The 21681-nt window shown below is 39.6% G+C and overlaps 1 protein-coding gene and 1 long non-coding RNA gene across 2 annotated transcripts in view; both read left to right on the top strand.

The window, feature by feature from the left end:
* The window catches only part of LOC132686331 (uncharacterized), an 83871-nt gene that overhangs the window by 45381 nt on the left and 16809 nt on the right, over window positions 1–21681 (top strand). The gene's annotated exons all lie outside the window — the stretch shown is intronic.
* Window positions 2187–12632, top strand: LOC145713352 (uncharacterized). Its single transcript, XR_014136439.1, has 2 exons — window positions 2187–3195; window positions 7897–12632. It is a non-coding gene; the product is annotated as an uncharacterized LOC145713352 (long non-coding RNA).

Raw genomic sequence — 21681 nt, 5'->3', positions numbered from 1 at the left:
ATGAGCAAACCTGGATTGGATGCTAGGCTCGAAGAGCCCTAAGGTGAAGGAGAGGATTGATGTCACTAGCCTGCCAGTCTATCCCATAGTCCCCTGGAACTGCCATGTTCAGTTCAGAACCCGCTACCACATGGGGTCATTCAGTGCTTAAAAAAATAGCTGTTGTGGGGAGTCTGGTGGCTCAGTTGGTTAAGCCTCCGACTTTGGCTCAAGTCACCATCTCCCGGTTTGTGAGTTCAAGTCTCCCTTCGGGCTCTGTGCTGACAGCTCAGAGCCTGGAGCCTGCTTCAGAGTCTGTGTCTCCTCTCTCTGCTCCTCTCCCTCTCTCTCTCTCTCTCTCTCTCTCTCTCACACACACACACAAATAAATAAACATTAAAAAGAAAAAAAAAATTTAAAGTAGCTGTTGTGACTAGAATACTGAATTTTTAAGTTTTAATTAATTAAAATTAAAGTTAAACTTAAAATCTGGTAACTTGAATGTGTTATTGGAAAACTTTCAAGTATGGTTCAGAACAACTTGAGTATGTGAATCTACATTTTCAACTCTAAATTTTGTGAAACCTGAATACATATTCATTATTTCTGCTGAACGTTTATAGTTCAAAATCAAGCTAGGCTGTGAGTGTAAAACACACAATAGATTTTTCAAGGCCTAGCACAAAAAAATCGTAAAATACTTCTTGAAAAAAATTTTAATAGAAATCCCATGTTGGAGTACTATTTTGGATTAAATAAAATACATTGGTAAAATTTCATCTGTTTCTTTTTAACTTTTTTTTAAATGTGGCTATAAGAAAATATAAAATGATGTATGCAGATTATATATTTCTGTTGGACAGTGCTGCTCTAGAACTCAAGGCACCCCCGTGACTGAGATGACTTATCAGTTTTTTGTATATCGATTTGTTAGGGAAAGGGACTGAATTACTCCCTGGAAATGTGGCTGGAATTCATCTGACATGTTAAAGAGGCCCGGTAACTCTGATTCTCCTGGGCCATCCAGTTTAAATCAGACATTGTCTTTACACTGTGAGAAATTAAAAAAAAAAAATTTTTTTAACATTTATTCATTTTGAGAGAACGAAAGAGTGAGAGCAGGGTTAGGGTCAAAGAGAGAGGGAGACACGGAATCCGAAGCAGGCTCCAGGATCTGAGCTTTCAGCACAGAGCCTGACGCAAGGCTCGAACTCATGAACTACAAGATCATTCAACCTGAGCCGAAGTCAGGCACTTAACTGACTCAGCCACCCAGGGTCCCCTACGCTATGAGGAATTTTTTTGCTGAATCCATGACACGAATGAGAGACAAGAATATAAGCTAAGGAATATATTTCACAATGGAGGCAAAGATGGTTATCAGTCGATCTCACTGTTTCCTAGGAGAAATTTTGTTGGGAGAATTTAGATCTCCATATTCATTGCTATTTAGGACAGTTTGTGTTTCGGGCAGTTTTGTAGTTGGGCCTGAGATTGATCAGGCCTCCAGGGAATCTCAAAATTCTGGGTGTAAAAAGCCTTTCTTTGTTGAAAAGAAAAAGAGGCTCAGGACATTTTTATAAATGCTGACATTAAGTAACCACAAATTATATGCAAATAGAATTCCCCCGGGCATGCAATATTGACTAGAGTTAAAACAACTTTGGTAATATCACTACCTTAATTGGTACTTGCAAGGGTCAAACTGAGGTACTTATGAATAAGAACACAGCTGGGGTGAACTTCTAAAACTTTCTGCAGTAATCAACAAAAATTCTTCTTTTGTCCCATCTGGCACAGAGCCCTACATGGGGTGGGAACTGGAGGGATAAGGGGTAAGGGGTGACTGGCCAGGGGTAGGCTCTACTCTCTGCTTGAGTTTTTAATACTGTCCCTGGCAAATCAGTCATGAATGGGAAAAGCTCTGTTCTTATGGCCTAAGTGGAAGCACAATAAATATAAGCCAGAGGGAAAATTTAGAGGAAAGGAAATTATCACACTTAGGAGTAGGCTAGGTGTTCCCTGACATCACTAATCATCCATTTGGCCTCCTTCTTCTTTTCATGAAAAGAAACTGTGAATAAGAGCGAACTAGGACTTGACCATCAGACTGAGGGAAGAGCCACTTATGATGAATGGTAGCTCTCTGCGGAAAGTGCTTTATGTTACAATTTTAAACTTACTTCGCTGAGGATTTCTAGCACACAACATACGTTTTATCCGTGTGCTTCAGCCTTTTTTGCTCCTCAATTCACCTGGCCCTTTGGGGGTAACAGAGGTCACTCTGGGAAATAGATTATTGACTCGTACTAAAATATTACTACCAGAAATGGGCAGACTGGGTCGGTTCCAGTGAGATAAAATTGGTGTGAATCCTCGTCACTAGGAAGAGTTTTCACAAACACAAAATTTAAACCATGTTAATGGGTTCCCCCAACGCTAACAAACAAATGCATTCAGCAAAGCAATTGTTTTCTTCGATCCACCATACTTCTTTGCAAGCTATGACCTTTCTTTCTTCTGGATAATAGGTAAGTCTACCAACAAAGGCACTGTGTATCCTTCAGGAGTCAGAGGCCTGGAAAGGCTGGCCGGGGCATTGGCATTTAGCTGTAGACAATGCAAAGTTTTGGCAGAGGAAGAAGAACTGGGAACTGATTCTGTGGCCCCATGTCCTGACGCTTAGCTCCTTCCGCGTGGGGTAGTTTTCAACTGTGCACATACCTTTGTAGCCTCACTCAGGAACAGTGAGTCTGCGAACATCTCCTGGTCTCCAAAATGAAGTGTGTGCAACTCTGGGCATACAAGAGGAAAATGTGGGTTTCCTTTCTATTTTTATCTCATCCCTTTTTATCTATTTTTTTTTTTGCATATGTCTTATACCATACCTAACATAGTAGTAAAGATTTACAAGCCCTTCTCCATGCTTATGATGTCCTAAAAGCTCTGAAATCCAGAAGTTATTTTGTAATTCATTTGGTGACTCAGCCTGAACCGACCTGAATTGATATGTGGCTATTTATAGCTTTTATTTAGCACAATGAGTGTGAGTCATCTGAAAAATCAGACATTCTCTGCTGAAGTCTTGATGTGCTCTCTTGCGGGGTGTGCCCTAGACCCTCCATCGGGAGCGTTGCATAACGTATGGTGTGTGTACTTTGTTACCTTGCCAAGATCGCAACAGTTCAGAGTCACATTTGGTTCTGAGGATTTTGGGTGAGGATTTGGGACCCATAGTTGTGCATAATCTATAGGTGAATAAATATACTTAAGTTGAGGGTTTAGGCTCAAAAGTTTTTTCCACTTGTGATCAAAGGATCTTAGGGTCCACCGCACCAGGCCATAGTCACTCTGACATTGACCTCGTCAGGATGTGGGCCTCCTAACTCCTGGGGCAGGTCAGGACAGGTTCCACATGTGGAGATTTTTTACTGAACTCTCTTGATTGCCACCTTAGGTTAAAGACAGGTAGGGAGAAGGACAGATGTGAGGTGCAAACCAAAGACAAAAAGAGTGAAAGGTTCTATGTACCTTTGTAAGAAAAGTGTCATGGCCTGGAGCCTGATTAGACATTTCTTAGGTTGGGCAACTCATGGTGCAATTCTAGAAATTAATATGTATTTTTTAGCCATGTAAAATGGTTTTTTTGATAATAAAAAATTTTTAAATCATGTTTTAGGGTGCCTGGCTGGCTCAGTCAGTAGAGTATGTGACTGTTGATCTCAGGGTCCTGAGTTCGAGCCAAGTTGGGGATAGAGCTTACTTAAAGAAATTTTTTTAAAATTCTTTTTCCTTAAATTTTCTTAATGTTTATTTATTTTTGAGAGAGAGAGAGAGAGGGAGGGAGAGAGGGGAAGGGCCAGAGAGAGAGGGAGACACAGAATCTGAAGCAGGTTCCAGGCTCCGAGCTGTCAGCACAGAACCTGATGCAGGGCTTGAACTCACGAACCGCGAGATCATGACCTGAGCCGAAGTCGGAGGCTTAACCGACTGAGCCACCCAGGCGCCCCTAAAGAAATTTTTTTTTTATGGGGCACCTGGGTGGCTCAGTCGGTTAAGTGTTGGCTCTTGGTTTCAGCTCAGGTCCCGATCTCATGGTTCGTGAGTTTGAGCTCCGCGTGGCTTAGGATTCCCTCTCTTTCTTTCTGTCTCTCCCCTGCTTGCATTCTCTGTCTCTCTCTCTCTCTCTCACAAAATAAATAAATAAACAAAACAAATTTTTTAATAAATAAAAATCATGTTTTAAATAATGATTTTTGGCAATTAATGGAGTTATTCATATATTGGATATGAGAAAGATGGAGACAGAAATGTAGGTCTGAAAATTATGAATTAAGGAAAGACTTCCAGTTTTTTAACTGACGTGATGTAATGATAAGATCACAATAACGAGAAGAATCAAATGATTAGAAACAGTGTGAGCAAGTGGTGCAGCATCTCCCAAACATTCTAGATGAGCTTCCCTCAGCTTTTTCATGAGTCATCACAATATGTCTTTTAGACTCAGCACCCCCAAAATTAACTTGGCACAATTCAGAAGAGTTTTGCCAGGAAACTTTTGCATTTGCCATTATACCAAAGGTGCAAAGGTATAGCGTCGTCTCTGCTACGAGTCTTGGACGCCTGTCTGGGTATTTACTCCATCGTAGCAGAACGGCAAGTGCAGCGTTTGCTCCTCGAGTTTTTCGGTCGCCTCTAGGGACACCAAGTGTCACTCTGACTCCAGTAAGTAATGCCAGTGGCACAGGTAGATGGATCTGACAGGCGCGAGGACTAACAACGTCTTGGCCGCCTTTCTCCAATGAAGGCTATACATCAGTGCTCAGAATCTGCCGGAGCCGAAGAGGGTGACAGGGGAATAACATCCCTTTCTCTTCCATCGACAGGGGTAATAACTCCTCACTCCCTAGGGACAGATTGTAAAAGCCAATAGCCAGGAGCTGTGAAGCAGGGAGGGTGGAAGAATTGAAAATTAAAGAGGGAGTGGAAATTTTGCGTAAGGCTTTAGCGAGATGGAATAAACCATCAAACGTCAGTCTTTTAATTGCCTTGCTGTTGACACGGGGGGTTGTGAATGTTCGTTTGGGTTGCTTAATTATTTTAAGGTGATGATTAAACTCATGTCCGTTACATAAATGTGGGTTTATGCTTTATGTATATATTTTACTAGTGAGGGTTATAATATGCTGATACTTTTTAATACCTGGGTATTTTGAAGTCATTGTGGAAAGCCCGTGATAATATATTTTTAAAAGTCTATTGACGATGTATTTTAAAATATCTCTATGAAGAAGGATGCCCAGTGCATTAGTGCTCAAAATGTTTAATCTGATGTCTTTATTTCCACCTGCATACCTGGGTATTTATTGCAGCGGAACATGAGGGTATTCAGTTTATGGGTATCACATACAATATTTTTCAACAGTTAAGAATTTCTATTTTCGAGTAGCCTTCAAAATGACTTCAATGCCGTGTGGGCATAGTCTTCTAAAGGCAACCAGTGATAAACAGATAGCTGGTAAGGTCTGTAGTTTTGACGAGAGCTTCACATTCACAGCCCCACACAAATAAATGAGTTTTGGGGGGCCCAAATGTTGCTCTGAATGAAATGTAGCACAAGAAAAGATGTAACTTTTTAGAAAATTATGCCACCTGGAAACAGATGCCTTTGAATGCCCCCTGCTTTAGAGGAAACTCCCTTATTTAGTTTTTAAACTAGGACTGGTGTTTAGTTAAATCTCCTGCAGACTCAGTTCACTGAAGGTGACAGAAGTACTCACTCGAGCTCAATGAGAACTAGACGCGACAGTAAATTTTTCAGGCAGCGACAGGAGATCTTGTTATAGGAGTCAGAACGGGGGTCAGGGCAGAGCCTGTTGATGATTGAGGAAAAGAGAAGTAAATTCATTCTGCTTCAGGCACTTTGTCAAGTGCCAGTAGCTTACCATTGAGAACTAGTCACCCGTTCTAGTCTTATGGCCCTAGAGGTCACTCATTTGATATAAATCATAGCACCGCGTAGGCGCAGCAACCTATTGCCACTGGGGATGGAATAAAACAGAGGAACGCTGCTTTCGGAATGAAAATGACTGTGAATATCCCACCACATGTTGCTGTTTAATGCAATATGTGGTTAGATATTGATCTGCCGGATCAAGTCATTAAAATGTGCAGTTTTTGTTTATTGGAATGAAGCAATTAAATGGTTCAGTTATGCCAGACCTTACCTTTTCTGATGAAAACTATTGATTTCTTGCCACAGCTTTATAAGCGACAATGTTTTTGATTACTCTTGACAAACCTCCTTGGAGTGTTAATTAAAATTGTACCAGATGAGCAGGTGTGGGAGATCATTAGATCGCCCGGATCACACGTCTACACTTCATATTCTGCAGCCTTGCATAATGAATAGGGCACAAGAGGGGAAAAACAATATCTTCATCAGCAGAATTAGCATCTTCACTTTTTAAAAAACTAGGTGACATTCCATGTTATCGTACAGATGCTTTGGAATTATTGGCTCCCTCCTACCACTACATTTGATCAAAATTTGCTTTTTATGTTTTGCTTTAATTTTTTCAGTATCTAATGAGTTGCTGTTTTTGTTTCCGAGGTAGCAAATACTTAAACACATATTTATACAGAAAATCGAGGAATCAAATAAGGCTCTTCCACTGCTTATGCAGATGAAGTCATGAATATTAATATGATTCTATTTAACACTTTAAAAATCCCCTCAGTAAGATATCTTCAGCATGATTTTAAGAAATATTTTACTATTTGTTTTGGGGACCTGTATGAAATATGATTATTTAGGAATAGGCTCTCTTGAAGACTACCTTTTATTAATTTATAATCGTGATTTCTCTTGAAGCTATTATAAGATTGTTACCTTTTAAAAATTAAAAATACTCAGTGATGATTTATAAAACGGAGGCAAATGATATGCATGTTTTTTAGAAACGAATGATCTTCACATTAAAGCTATTTGTTATGAAGCTTGATTTAATTATTATTTCATCAATTCTAGGCATTGACGTGGAGTTTTTCATTTTTGTTATAATGCACAGAATTTAAGTCATTGAAATTAGACTTAAAATACTCTGTGATCTGGTGTCTATATATAGCAAGGCAGCTTGTATGTCTCAGATTCATAGGCCCTGAAAAGAACTTTAAGAGGTCATCTAATCCAATCCCCTGCTGCCAAAGTAGCTGTTTAAAAATGCACTATTTTTCATTAGTCTGGAATTTTAAAAAGGATTAATGAATTTATAAATGTATTATTTAAAATGTTCTGATCATGTATATCTAACTGGAGCTAACTGTTAGAATTTGAAATGATGTGGGTTTTTTTTTTCCTTTTAAATCTCAACTTCTATTAGTAGAATGTTTCAGGGTTTACAAAGTGCTTTGCTGTTTATATTTTTTTCATTTGGTCAACAATGAAGTCTTATATCTCAGGAAAATGTTTTATATTTTTTTTCCATAAACCTTTGGCTCAGTTGGCTCAACTAATATAATAATATTTATATGCTCTAATTATTGGAAGCTAGGTTGGTATTTTACAGCCTCTGTTATGGATAGATTCTGGGAAGAATAAATAAACCCTAAGAATTCTGGGAAGAATAATAAACCCTAAGCTATTCCTTGTATTTTATAGATGGAGGGAAATATGAAGTTCAGATAAGAGCTTCAATACAGTTTGTTAATACTAAAAATTAATCCGCTATTTCTAACAAGTCCCACAAATAGTAACTGTATTCTACCAAGCATTTAAGCAAAATATTGTAAATAATAAGCATAGAATAACTTTGAAGAATCTTGGAATTCTAATATTAGAACATATATCTGTTTATCTGCATGATAAACCACCCCCAAACTTAGTGGTCTGAAACAAAGAAATTATTTTGTCCACAGATTTTCAACTTGGGTGGAGTTGGTTCAGCATTTGGGGCAACTGGCCAGAGAGTTAGAGGATCTGCTTTCAAGATGGCTCGCTCAGATGTTTTGTGAGTTGGTACTAGCTGTCATCTAGGAACTCAACTGGGACTGCATGGGCTTCTCCACGTGGGCTTCCCCATAGCCTGTTTAGATTACCTTCCAGCATGGTAGCTGGGTTCCAGGAGCAAGTGTCCTGACAGAATAAGGCAGAAGTACATTGCATTTAACAATTCTGGCCTTAGAAATCACATAGCATCACTTCTGCCGTGCTCTTGGTCATGACCAGTCATGAAGGTCTGCTTAGGTTCCAGCAGTTTGCTTTGGTTCCCTTGAAGGGAGCATCAGGGTCCGAGTGTCAAAAGTGCTTGTGGAATGAGAGATACGGTCGGTCATCTTTGGATGATACAATTTGCCACAGAAATCACTGGCTCAGTCTCTTTGTATAACATATATTGTTTTGAATGTGATTTAATTTGAGAGATAGAAGTGAATGGAAAATCAAATAGGATTCTGATAATTCATCTGTAGTTATTCTTTCGAAAAAAATGTTTTTAATTTATTTTATTTTAGAGAGAGGGAGTGCACACAAGTGGGGAAGGGGCAGAGAGAGGGAGAGAGAGACTTTTAAGCAGGCTACATGCTCGGCACAGAGCCTGACACGGAGCTCAATCCCATCACCCTGGAATCATGACGTGAGCTGAAATCAAGGGTCTGATGCTCAACTAACTAAGCCACCCAGGAGCCCCTGTAGTCATTCTTTAAATATGCTTAAAGTTGCATTTTATTTCAGAAGGATATAAACAAAGATCATTTTTAATGAGATAATGAGCACGAAAGCACTTTGAAATCTATAAACCTGTAACGCAAGACACAATGGGAAATAAAAACCATGGATTAAAAAATAATAATAACAAATAATAATTATTTAGTCAATATCTGACTCACCATTCTTTGAAAGTCAGTTAAGTTCTGATGAAAAGGGGCCTCCTTGTTTCAGAAAATTCTGCCTATTTGGTCGGTTTTCATTGCTGCTGTTGGATATTGTTTCAGTAGAAACAGTGTCATTTGCTGGGTAATCATGTTCGATGTTTGCTGAAAGCTGAGGTTGTTGTGTTGTGGAATTATGTAAATGGGAACCTTTAAGTCTTTCCTTCATTCAGTGACTACTTGAAGATTTTTTCTTAGAGTTACTTTCACTGTACACAATTATGCAAGTATACACTTCATTTAACGGAAGTAAGACATTTCTCTGGCATCTTTTCTTTTGAACTATGGAATAGGGTTCCTTTGTTTAATTGGTAATCATGAAAAGAATTAGGAGGTAGAGGCAATTTTTAGAAGCTATTGGAAGGTTTATCTTGTTCTTGGTGCATAATTAATCCATAAGTGGAACTTAGAATGTTTGGTACAAATTGTTCAATAGAACATAGCGATGTCTGTCCAAAAAAGAACATATTTAGCCATTTATTAATGTATTTTTAACAACACTGTTGTGGGTTCTTATTTGCAAATATAACAACCTCACGTAATCAACTTTTCAGAATAAATATTTTTAAAATTTTTCCAGTGTTTATTTATTTTTGAGAGACAGACAGAGTATAAGTGGGGGAGGGGCAGAGAGAGAGACAGACAGACAGACAGACAGAATCCGAAGCAGGCTCCTGTGAGTTGGTACCAGCTCTTCAGCAAAGGGCCTGACTTGGGGCTCGAACTCAGGAACCCAAGATCAAGACCTGAGTCGAAGTCAGACACTTAACCGACTGAGCCACCCAGGTGCCCCAGAATAGGTATTTTAATGATAATTTTCCAACCACCATGTGTTGAAACACATTACATTGTGGTAAGTAACTTTGCATGCATTTTGTCCTTTAATTGTCCTATAATGATGTATTGTATCCCCATTTTACAGATTAATCTATCTCGCGCCCAGCACCTCTTCTTTTCCTGCAGGCTTTTCCCTACCTATAACACACCACCCAAGATAAAGAAGGAAAGTGCAACCTCTGTGGCACTTGCTGGAACCACATGTTATCTAGATCGTGTGTCCAGGGTTATATAAATCATATACATTTCACTTATGCATAAAGTTTCTGCCCCTCATTTCTACTGTTCCTCGAGATTTGGCAGTACTCCAACATGAGAGGGCATCGTTACGTTTCCAACACGAACAATCAGAGATCAAGTCATTACAGATACATTATCTCGTTTCTATGTCATCTGCAGTGAAGTGAAATTCCACTCATTAAACCAGTTTCAAACGGACGCAGTAAAAACAACAACAAAGACGAAGCAGAGTTTTTATCACTAGCACCCCCAGCTCCATTGCCCCGGCACCCTCTGGTTTCACCCAGGCGGCGGTGACAGCCGTGGGAGCTCTGGGCTCCAGAAGTGCAAATTTAGCATCTCACAGATGTTCCAATAAAGCCAAACTGGCTGGTAAGTGAGCCACGGCAGATTTCTAAGCCCTTTCTTTGCTCTGCAGGGCACCAACTGTGCTTGTGTAAATTTTACACAACGTAGTCATGTTGACTTGTTTAGCTCTCTCTTTTCATAGTGGTGTTTCTCGCTCCAGACTATTTCACCTTCCTGCAACATCAGGATGGGCGGGAGGAGGCCGCTTCGTCTGAGAAGGTAATACACGGACCGCACAGTTGCATATCACACAGTGGAGGAGAATATGCTTTTAAGCGGTAATCTCCCCTTTTCAGAACACCAGCCGCTCTGTTTATTGGGGAGCTTTTCTTTGGTGGTGTTTTAATGGCTTGTTTGTCAGACATATTGCATATTAAACAAGCAAAGCCTGCGTTCTCTTAGGATCGCGGTGCTCTTTATTCTCTCCTCCATATTGAAAATCATTCCTGTCAGCCTGTGGTCTCCAAGCTGCCTGGAAGAACTTTGGCATAGTTTTCCTAACCTTTCAAACAGTAAAAGCAAAACTCTCCTTTGATAAAAAAAGCCGGAGGACTTTGGCATGAAGCCATTAAGGATGCAGGCGACCCGGCTGCGATCTGACAGAATATTCCACAAAACACTCAAAAGTTCTCTTTCAGGTCCCCAGAGTGGGCCGAGGCACTTTGCTTGTACTTAACATATATCAACTGTCACCCGGCGGCAGTCAGTGTTGAACCGAACACAATGGAACATCCAGATGGTCTAAACAAAGCGAACAAATGTTCACCGCTATTAAAAGCTGTTTACATCAACTTCCAGGATTTCATGTAGTGAAGTTTATATTGTGTCACTGCAGAGGTGCTCGGCTCTGTCCTCAGCGAAGACCAGCCTTTTATAAACGCCTGTTGCTTGTGCTGTCTGCATCTAGTGGAAAGTGAAGCCGGAGAGTATGATAGGAAATTGAATATTGTCAAATTAGTCGTGCAATTTCAGACATTTTCAGTGACTTGCCCCCACGTCTGTTTTATTGATCTGTTGCAGCCTCGGCCCCAGACCCAATAAACACAAAGCAGACCCTCTTCTCTGGTGGGTGTGTGTCATGGGCGGACGGACGGGTGCCTGCTATCTGCCTCTGCAGACAGGGCCTCTGAGCCTTGTTGGCTCCTCAGTGGGGATGTTGACGCAGTGAATGGTTTTGTTTTCTTCCTCTGAGATGCTGTGATATCAGGTCCTGTCTTATTGGGGATTAATATACATGAGTGATAAACCTACGTTTTTCTGTCTTCTTCCTGTGACCTCTTTATGGCATCCCCTTTACAAATTCCTGACACACTGCGCTCGTTGTTAACGATTTGTTGTGTTGCCGTTAATAACAGTACTAATGTGAAGCACGTCCAGTTTATTTCTTGTGAAAGAAGAATCTAGAAAAAGTGTCCCCGCATTTAGGTTTGGTAATCACTACCAATTTCTGTCATAGCATACCTAAAAAAATGAGCAAATGCTAAAAAAAACACTGTTTATTAATTTGCCTTAAAACTCAAAGTACAGCAACAACAGAAAAGACCTTCACGAGGGGAAGCTCCATGATTAATTTACATCATTAGTTTTATAGAAGTAGATCATTTTTACCACAATTTTATATCATGTTTGGGTTCAACTTTATACATTTAGAAAATAATTAAACATCATTTGTTGTGTCATCTCTAAATTACCATGCGTCAAGTGTTCTGATGTATTTTCAAAGATGGGTGAGCTCATAAATGATTAAACTCAAGTGGTTAAGAAAATATGACTTGTTGGCCTATTTCCTTCAGAAATGAAGAGCAAGATGGGTATCCAACGATGTCATATGCCATGACACAGAACAGAATTTTACTGATGGCCTGTAACATCCTCAGAGAAGGGTTGATATGGGGCCATTATAAACACAAGAAAGATGGGTTCATCCCTGCTGTACGGCAACACTTTCATCTTCAAAATTGTCCTGGTAAATCGGATCATTTCAATAAATTTGATAAGGAACAGGTTTTGATCTACATTTTTACAGGGTTGTAGACCTCCTTTACACTACCCCATGAAACTCAAAGTTTTTGTTCCCATGTCTAAGTGGAAACAAAATACTGCCCATAAAAAAGTTAATGTGGGGCGCCTGGGTGGCTCAGTCGGTTGAGCGTCGGACATCGGCTCAGGTCACGATCTTGCAGTCTGTGAGTTCGAGCCCCCTGTCGGGCTCTGTGCTGACAGCTCAGAGCCTGGAGCCTGCTTCAGATTCTGTGTCTCCCTCTCTCTCTCTGCCCCTCCCCCGCTCATGCTCTGTCTCTCTCTCTCTCTCTCTGTCAAAAATAAATAAACATAAAAAAAAACTTTTTAAAAAAGTTACTGTGGAGCAGTATATTTCACATACATGATGACGCAAATACACAAGACACATAAAGGCCCTCCCTAGAGAGCTTGAAGAGTTTGAAACTTCTCAGGGATAACAGTTTCGTTAAATGCTATGTCAAGAAGGCAGCATGAAAACAATGAAAAACGTCATCTGGGCCTCTATAATTTGGATTATGAAGATAATTTTCTTGGCTCTGGGTATGTAATGGTATTTCTCGTAGATGTCTGGGAGGGACTGGATAGGATTTTGAAAAATATGGATCCTACAGACGTGAAAATGAACTAACAAAACAGGCGCTTCAGCTTCGCCAAGGGTCAAGCGCTATGCCCACGTTCAACAGGCCATTCCAGGCCTGCCTGTCCGCGCAAAGGCAAGTGGCTTCGTTTCCTGTTTATGCCTGTGCAGAGTTCCACATCCGGGAGCTCGCCTCCAGCGGCAGGTTTTTCCGCACACCCCAGGAGATCTTTTCCTTAAAATGGCTCATTATTTATCATTTAAGTAAGCCATTGGAATTCTGTTAATTCCTGTTTTACTTAGCACATGCCAAATGCTATCATTATCCAGGAGAAGGTAATGTTAACTTATAACTGTTACCAGAGTACTAATTAAGTGACCTTTGCAAAACAAACCTGGTCAGGGAGTCCATGGAACAGAGAAGATGGATGCCAAGTTTATTACCTTCCAGGCCTTTGGGTATAAAGCCTGAGGTCAACAACACCTAGAACCTGCCTAGTTATTTGAAGAAGTTCTAGCACTTCATCTTGACTAAATTGGTAAAAATTTGGAGATCTCTTTAGCTTCAGCCAAATACTGAATTAGCTGAAGCTTAGCTCATATCATCCTCCTTGTTTTTGCTTCCTTCTACCTCCTACATATCCCGATTCTTTACCATCCCCCTCCCCCCCTTATCAGCACTTCTAGTGTTTGGATAAACTAGTTCACACTCTGGTATAAACAACAGTTTGCTTAATCGTCGTCCTTTCCTAAGGCTATTTGTATTTTAAAATAAGATAAAATTCTGAGCTAAAGAATAAGACTCTGGAATTTTAGGTTTCAGGTAACTTGGTGAGAGAGATCTTTCTGGAGGCACCCAGAAACTTCCCAGTGCCCCTATAATCATATCAATTAAAACATTGTTTCTCCAAAGCCAGACCTATATTGTATTCACTTGTATTTATTAGATAGCGTGGTATACTTTTTTAAAAAATTCAAATTTAGATACAAAGTTTAGACTCACGTACTAAGAAGTCTATTTTTTTCCTCCATAAATCTGGTGACCTTATTTCCTAATTCTGTCGCAACAAAAAGGACATCTTATTTTCATTTTCTTCTTATTCCTACTAAAATACACTATCCTTTCCAACATTTTTGAATGTCATAAAACCATTTTTATGAATGTTGTATTGTTTTAAATTTTATTGACTTTCGAAAAAGTCCTTGTTATTAAACAAAAACCTTAAATGCCGTCGAGTTTCCAATTTTCCCCTGTTCATTTACGCCTATCAGCAAGCCATAGGTATCCTGAACATCAAATGTCACTCAAGTATTTGGGGAATAAAAGTGATAGCTCTCACTGAAAAGCTGACAAAAATGAACATTCTGGTTGAAGATTGTCACTTATTATGGCTTATTGTTACTTATTTGGATTTTGTAACATTTGCAATATTTATTTGTAGCTTCTGCCTTAATTATTACACTAAGAGGAATAATTTTGCATTATAGTAATGGATGGAGAAATCTTTCAACACATTGCACTCTGATTTATAAAAGAGCACAAGATTAAAGTTGGGAAGATTGGATTAATCTGACACTAGGTTTCCCTATAACATACCTGATATATGATGTGATAACAGTAAACATGTAATAAAAAGTCAAGGGAGTATATCCAGATGTAATTTAAAAAAAAAAAAAATACCAAAGACTTCGTGACTTTGTAAAGAATTAAAAATACAACACTTACTTATCTGATTTGGATGAAAACATCCAAATCTAAATACAAGATTCTATAGGATTGGGAAGCTTTTAGTTGTAATATTATCGTACTTTATCGTTGATTTTACTGGGCCTTGGGAACATAGTAATCAAAATCTTAAGATCTGTAAGGGGTCTTCTAGTTCTGACATTGTATGATTTGGTTACTTTCTCAAATTTCTTTCATCTTATCTTTACAAATACATCGTCTTTTTTCACGTGTCCTTATTGTACCAAGGTTTCCTCACTATCTGCAGCTTGGAACTTTTTATATTTAGAATACTGAACAATACTGCCTACCTATGCTCCTCTCTTTTTTTTTTTTTTTTTTTGTGTGTGTGTGTCTTAACAAAAATTTTCATGAATTGTTTTAGTTCTGTGTTATATGGCTAATTGATTAAAAGGCAGTAAAAATTCAGTCTCCAAGCAAGTACTTCACAATCAGCCATATTTATAAACATAGCTTCATAAAAATAGGGCATGATATTCTGTTGGCCATAGAATGACTAAACACTTAAATCCTTGGAGAATCGTGTTCATGTTGTGTGACGCATCAGCACACATGTTTGATCTATCACTGGAAGAACATCCCATTTAAGACTTTTCCCCATGGTAATCAAGGTTAAAGTCAGAGAAAAATTATATTCCCTTCAGTGGGTACATCAAGATGAGCTGAATAGTTTTAGAAGACTAGCCTACTGGATCAATTCTTTTCTATGATAATATCATTTTAACTAAATTTGACTTTCCTGATTCACTGCCAAGATGTTTGTTGACTCTTTTCTTGAGAAAATCTTGACTTCTAATAACTTTTGCATGGAGCCAGGAGTCTACTATTTCTTTTATTATTATACATTCCCTTTTTTCAAATGCTTGTGATGAAGATTGTTATAAGATTTAGTTGGTTCAGTACTCACAGTTTCAACAGACTTTTAGTAAGTTACTAATGCGTTAGAAGCCGTAACATAATTTTAGTATTCAGAGGTCAATTCTTAAGGATGGTCAATTCTCCTATTCTTGCTGATAACATTGGGCACTCTTTGTCCTTGAACAGCTACAAATATAACAAATTCATTCAGTCTACAAATGTTCATTAGACCTACTAAGTGCTATTCACTAGGGACGTGGTGGAGTAAGTCACACTGTAGGAAACTTAGTGTTTAATAGGGGAGGCAACAAACATTCACATTATAGTGTGAAAAGCAAGATGAGCAAGGAAGGGCTGGTTTTTAATATCTGGAAAAGTCGGGGAGAAAGTGAAACTTGGCTGAGTCGTAGGGTATGAATAGGAGTTAGTCATCTGAATGTGCACAATATGGAATGAAAGCGGTGGAGGCAACAGCTTATAAAATGCTATAAAGGTAAGAGGACAATTTAAGGAACTAACCACAGTGCATATGGGAGAGGAGGGAGAAAGGGGTTCAGTCAGCATGGCAGGGGTTGGACTGCGAAGGCTGTTGAGGCAAAATGCATAGTTTCTAAAGGGTTTTAGGTGATCATGTGACATGATTAGAAAGGGGCAGTTTGACAGTTAAGGACTACACTATGTGGGTTTTAATCCTTTCCTCATCCCTTTGAATGCCTCAGTTTTCCTGTCCGGGAGTAACTCTGACTCAAAAGGTTGTCATAAGGATTAAATGAATTAATACATGTAAAGTGCTTTAATAGTTCCTAGCACACATGCTCAATAAATGCTCAGTATTTGTTATTGTGATAACTCTGGATTGGATGGTAACAATCTAGGGCAGGGAAATTAACCACTCTTTGGTGTTAGTCCAGGGAATAAAGGACAAAAGTATGAATTAAGACAGTGACAACAGGGAGGGAAGAGGTATACATTATGGAGGTCTGGAAGGTACAAGCAACAGGATATGGTGACCCACTGGCCAAAGTAGGAATAGGGCAAAAATCTACTAGAAGAGAAGGGTGGGGACAAGGATGGCCTCAGGATTCTGGATAGGTTGTTTGGATTGACAGTGGTGTTAGTCAACTGAGATAGAGAATATAGGAGGAGGAGCTGGTGTTTGCGAGAAGATTGTGAGTTCAATTTATCTTTGAAATGTTGGTGGTATAGCATGAAGTATCCAGAAATATGGGTCTAAACTTAGGAAGAAGTTTCTTGTTAAAGATATCAGTTTGAGCTTATCAACTTATAGGTAGTAATTGAAGTCACATGCATCAATTGAAATACTTTGGGCTGCAAGTAACTCAGAAATCCAACTCAAAGTGACTCAAAAATCAAAGGAGCTTTATTAACTTGGAAAAATGGAAAAGCCCAGAGGAAGGGTGGTGATCAGGCTCATGTGGTGACAGGCTCCAGTCTTATTTCTCAGGCATACTCCAAACTCTGCCTCCTTCCTCATAGTCTTCTCCCCTGACTCATGGCCCATGGCTCCATCAGCTCCAGGCCTCATTCATGGGCACATCCAACGATGTCCAAAAAAAAAAGACAGAACATACTGGAAGTGTCTCTCTTAAAAGGAGAAGGCACAGAAGCCTTCCCCAGAACTCTGCAGTCCATTCACTTGAAGAGTTTGGGCCCACGCATGGAGCTTGGCGTGGAGCTGTCGCTCTAGAAGCACAGGAGGGAGGGATGGGTACTTGAATGAGAACTGGCATTCTGTTAGAAAACGAACATGACAGGGGCGCCTGGGTGGCTCAGTCGATTAAGTGTCCGAGTTCAGCTCAGGTCACGATCTCACAGTCCGTGAGTTTGAGCCCCGCGTCGGGCTCTGTGCTGACAGCTCAGAGCCTGGAGCCTGCTTTGGATTCTGTGTCTCCCTCTCTCTCTGCCCTTCTCCTGCTCATGCTCTGTCACTCCGTTGCTCTGTCTCTCTCAAAAATAAACATTATAAAAAAAAAAAAAAAAAAGAAAACGAACTTGACAGTCAACAAGGCTCACTGTGCTATAGAAATAGATGAGTTTCCTCAAAGAGACTAAGAAGGGCTAGGACAAAATCCTGGGGAATAGCTAGACTTCAGGAGTGTTTAGAGAAAGAAGAATCTTGGATTATTTTGAAATGCATCTTAACTTCCGTTTGGCTCTGGTTAAACTGAGCAGAATTGTCTTACATGTGACAGAGTAGGTGGAGAAAATTAATCTAGGAAGTAGATCATTGAGAAAAAAGGAATATCATTGTGTACAGAGAATCATGATAACTGGCAGGAAGTCTTTTTAGGTCATGTGCTGATAATAATTAGCATTTACCAAAAAAAAAAAAGTGATAATTAGCATTTACTGAGCTCTTACTCTATGCTGGATTCCATGTCAAGTTCTCATGTAGTCTTTCCAGTGACCTCTGGGAGTCACGTACTCTGATGAGTATCACCATTTACAGGTAAGGAGGCTAAGCTCACTGAGATTAAGTATGTAGCAAGGCTTCATACTCAGTAAGTGGCAGAGGGGGACTTGAACCTAAGTCTGTATGCCATTAATACATGCTCCTAAGCACCACTCCTGAGGTAGGAATGGGCCCATTACTTAGTATCTCTCGCATCATATTAACTCTGAATTCTTCAGAGATTTTGCCTTCAGCCAACTTTAGATCATTTAGTTTAATGACTACCTGTTGGTGGACTTTAGGCATTCTTTTCAGTGCAGCTGTTTCCTCCTCAGAAAGGTTGTGGCCACTCTTAAAATCAAAGGGGAGAGAGAAACCATTGGCAAAAGAAGGATGGTGTGTGAGTTTCAGAGTCTCTTGTCATTTGTTATATTTTCAAATATAACAGAAACCAAACTCAAGTCACCAGGTACCAGAATTCTTGAGGGAGACATTTTTGTAAGAGGTCTGTGAATCCATGTTTGACCAGCATTTATTTGGAAAATAAACAAAACCCATGGCCTTGCATATACAGAGTGCTCAAAAAATGGCAGCTGAATAAGGCCATGACTGAAGAGAAGGTTAGAGTCCTGTCATATAGAGTAGCTGGGCCTTATTCTGAAGGTGACTCATGGTGACCCAGAAGGACTTTAGTGGAGAGGACCATGTGGTCAGAGTTTTTTTTAAGGGGAGTGGGAGTAGATCATTATGATGTCAGAGTTTACCATGAATTCCTATGGCCAAGATGGAAGGCTGAGAGAACAGTTAGGAAGCTATTTGTGATGGTCCAGAAGAGAGATTTTGTGGGCTCCTGTGTTGGCTGTAAAGATGGAGCTGGGAGTTGAGGGGTGCAGATGGGGGAGAAGTGATGAATTTAAGAGGTAAGAGGATTCTAGGCTGAATCTCGGGTTTTTGGACTGAGTGACTGGGTGACTAGTGGTACACATCACCGAGATAGCTGTAGAGCAAGAGGATGGTAAGGTCAAGTTTGGGCAAACTGAGTTTGAGGACCCATAGGGCAGCCAGATGGAGGTGTCTGTAGGTGACTGGATATACAGGCCCAGGGCTCAGGGGAGAGGGCAGGAAAAAAGCACTGTGCATGGTGATTTCTATACAGTGAGTCAGAGTGGGATGAGGAGATCTCTGACACCAGTTCTGACTCAGTTCCTGAACTGGACTTGAGTTTTTCATTTAAACATTTCTGGAACCAGGGCGTCTGGGTGTCTCCGTGGGTTAAGCGTCCAACTCTGGATTTCGGGTCAGGTCACGATCTCACAGTTCGTGAGGTCGAGCCCTGCATTGAGCTTTGCACTGCAAGTGCTTTGGATTCTCTCTCTCCCTCTCTCTCTGCCCCTCCCACGCTCATGCTGTCTCTGTCTCTCACAAAATAAATAAATAAACTTTACCAAAAAAAAAAAAAAAATCTGGAATCTAATGTGGTGCCGTTTGCAGAGTCAGCAGAGGACAGATTGCATTGCCGGTTGGCAACGTGAGGAAAGACAATCTGGCATTTCTTCAAAACCGTGTATCATGATAACATGGTTATCATGCCCCGTGTAGGAGGTGGTGGCTGAGGACGTTAGGGACATGAGTACCTGAACTCCTAAGCAGGGCATGTCACTGCACCTGGATAGCTTCTATCTCTTCTTGTCTCTTGTCTCTCAAGCTGTTCAGCTGCTTAGTCCTGTTGCCTCCCGGGCTCTCTGTGGTCCAGGGACTGATGCATCATTCTGGGGCAAAGCCAATGAAAACAACAACAAAAAAAGATAAATGATTAAAAACTCACTCTTTTGTGTTCCTTCCAGGCTTGTTTTCAAATGGTTGCAATTCTTAAAATGCCATATTTTGGAAAAATATAAGAATCTCCTATTTATGGCACCTTAGCTTATAAAATGAGAACTTGTAGCTCCAATCTCTCTCATCAGATTTGGGGATAAAGAGACTTCTCCACTCACCACTGACAGCTGTGTGAGGAACAGCCCCATGATATGATGGAGCTCCATTGATTTTTCATAAAAGTTTAATAAGATGATACAGGTCAAAAGCTTTGCAAAGTTTGCTATAAATTTTAGTGAGGAACTGAGCAAGATGTAATTGGATAAGAAAATAGGAATGAAACTTGTATCGTGCAGCAGAGGTAATGGGAGAATAATGAGAATGAGGTCCCTCTTTCCTGTCACTGAGGAGTGAGTATATTCTGTTACCAGTCAGTTATTTAAATGTCATTTAAGTTGATCAGGTACATTTGTAGGAATGCAGGTAAGATAGGACAATCAGTACGCTTTGCATAGACCTCCGTTTCCAGGTAGCGTTTTGGGTTAGGTTGTTTAATACCAAAATAAAGGAGAGTGTAGATTATCTTTTTTTGAAAACCAGCTGCTCAGTTTCCCGTAATTTATGTGTTATTGATTTACTTTAAATTTTCTAAATGAATGCAAATTTATTTCATTTTTATGTGAGACAGTATCTTTTTCTTAAAAGATGACTCTGCTTTTCACTTTCATAATATATTTTAATTTAAGATTTTCAAGGTCTATTTTCTTTCGGTAGCATTGGAAATGATACCAAGTCTAACACTGCTTTATTATTATTATTATTAAGTGATGATCTCTTTAAAGACCTTTGGAGAGTATCTGTCATTGATTTAAATTTTCTTGCTCAACAGTGCACACTCCATGTAATCAATCTGTTTATAATCAATTGAACATCATGGAATATCACACACAAACTAATGATGTTCTTTACAACTGTGTTTCTGAAGAGGTACAGAAACAATAGACTTTAACGTTACAGTTAATTCCATGTGACTTCATTTGCCTTATTAATATCTCAATTGCCAGATGAATTTTCTCTTTCCCTTGTTGATGAAATTTAGGATATAGTTAAATGGATGGCTTTAGAATCTTTTCTCTGATATGCACAAAGCAGCTAGTTCCCATTCTGGTTTAAGAGACCCAAACCTAAATGAGACCGAGAGGGAAAAATGATGTAGGGAAAAATATTTTCAAAAAGCAGCCTTATAATTTAGGATACCAGTAAATTACTAGGAAGTTGTGCAACCGCTATTTAATGGACATGAACTAATTATAGCCCAAGAGTGGTGAGTTTCATCCTGCGGATATACAGTATAATTCCTTTTAGAGAAGCAATGACATGTTGTTAATACCATGCCATATTAGCTTATACACCCAAAATTTCAAAGAGATTTCCTAAAAGGGGGCATTGCAAAGAACCAGCATGTAGCAATCTGAGCCTTGGACTTTGAACTATTCTTTGATAGCTCTTTTGTAAATGAATCCACATAACAAAAAATCCTGAGCCGCAATTCCCTATTCTGTGACATTCGTATCTCTGTAACAACCACTTTTGTTTATTAGTGACAGTAATAATGACAATAGCCAACAATTCTTGAACCTTCACTTATTGCCAAGTGTTTTATCCTTAGTTCATTTAGCCCTGCCAATAATTCTGAGATAACACGTGGAAAAACGGTAGCTCAGAGAGGTTAAGGAACTTGCCCAAGGTCACACAGTTAATAAGTGGAGGAACCTGGTTTCAAGCCTAGGTTGGCCTGTGCAGCATCACTCATCTTAGTCTGGGATGGCTAATTGTGCCATTATTAGTTTGGGGGCTCAGAGCGACGGTGATTTTCCCAGTACCTGGTAGCTCTCAAGGGTGTTGTATGCTTTTGGA

Source organism: Panthera onca, chromosome F1, assembly GCF_046562875.1.
Source record: "Panthera onca isolate mPanOnc1 chromosome F1, mPanOnc1 haplotype 2, whole genome shotgun sequence".
Classification (NCBI taxonomy): Eukaryota; Metazoa; Chordata; class Mammalia; order Carnivora; family Felidae; genus Panthera; species Panthera onca.
Note: the sequence above shows the minus strand (reverse complement) of the source record. Positions and strands in the feature narration are given on the sequence as shown.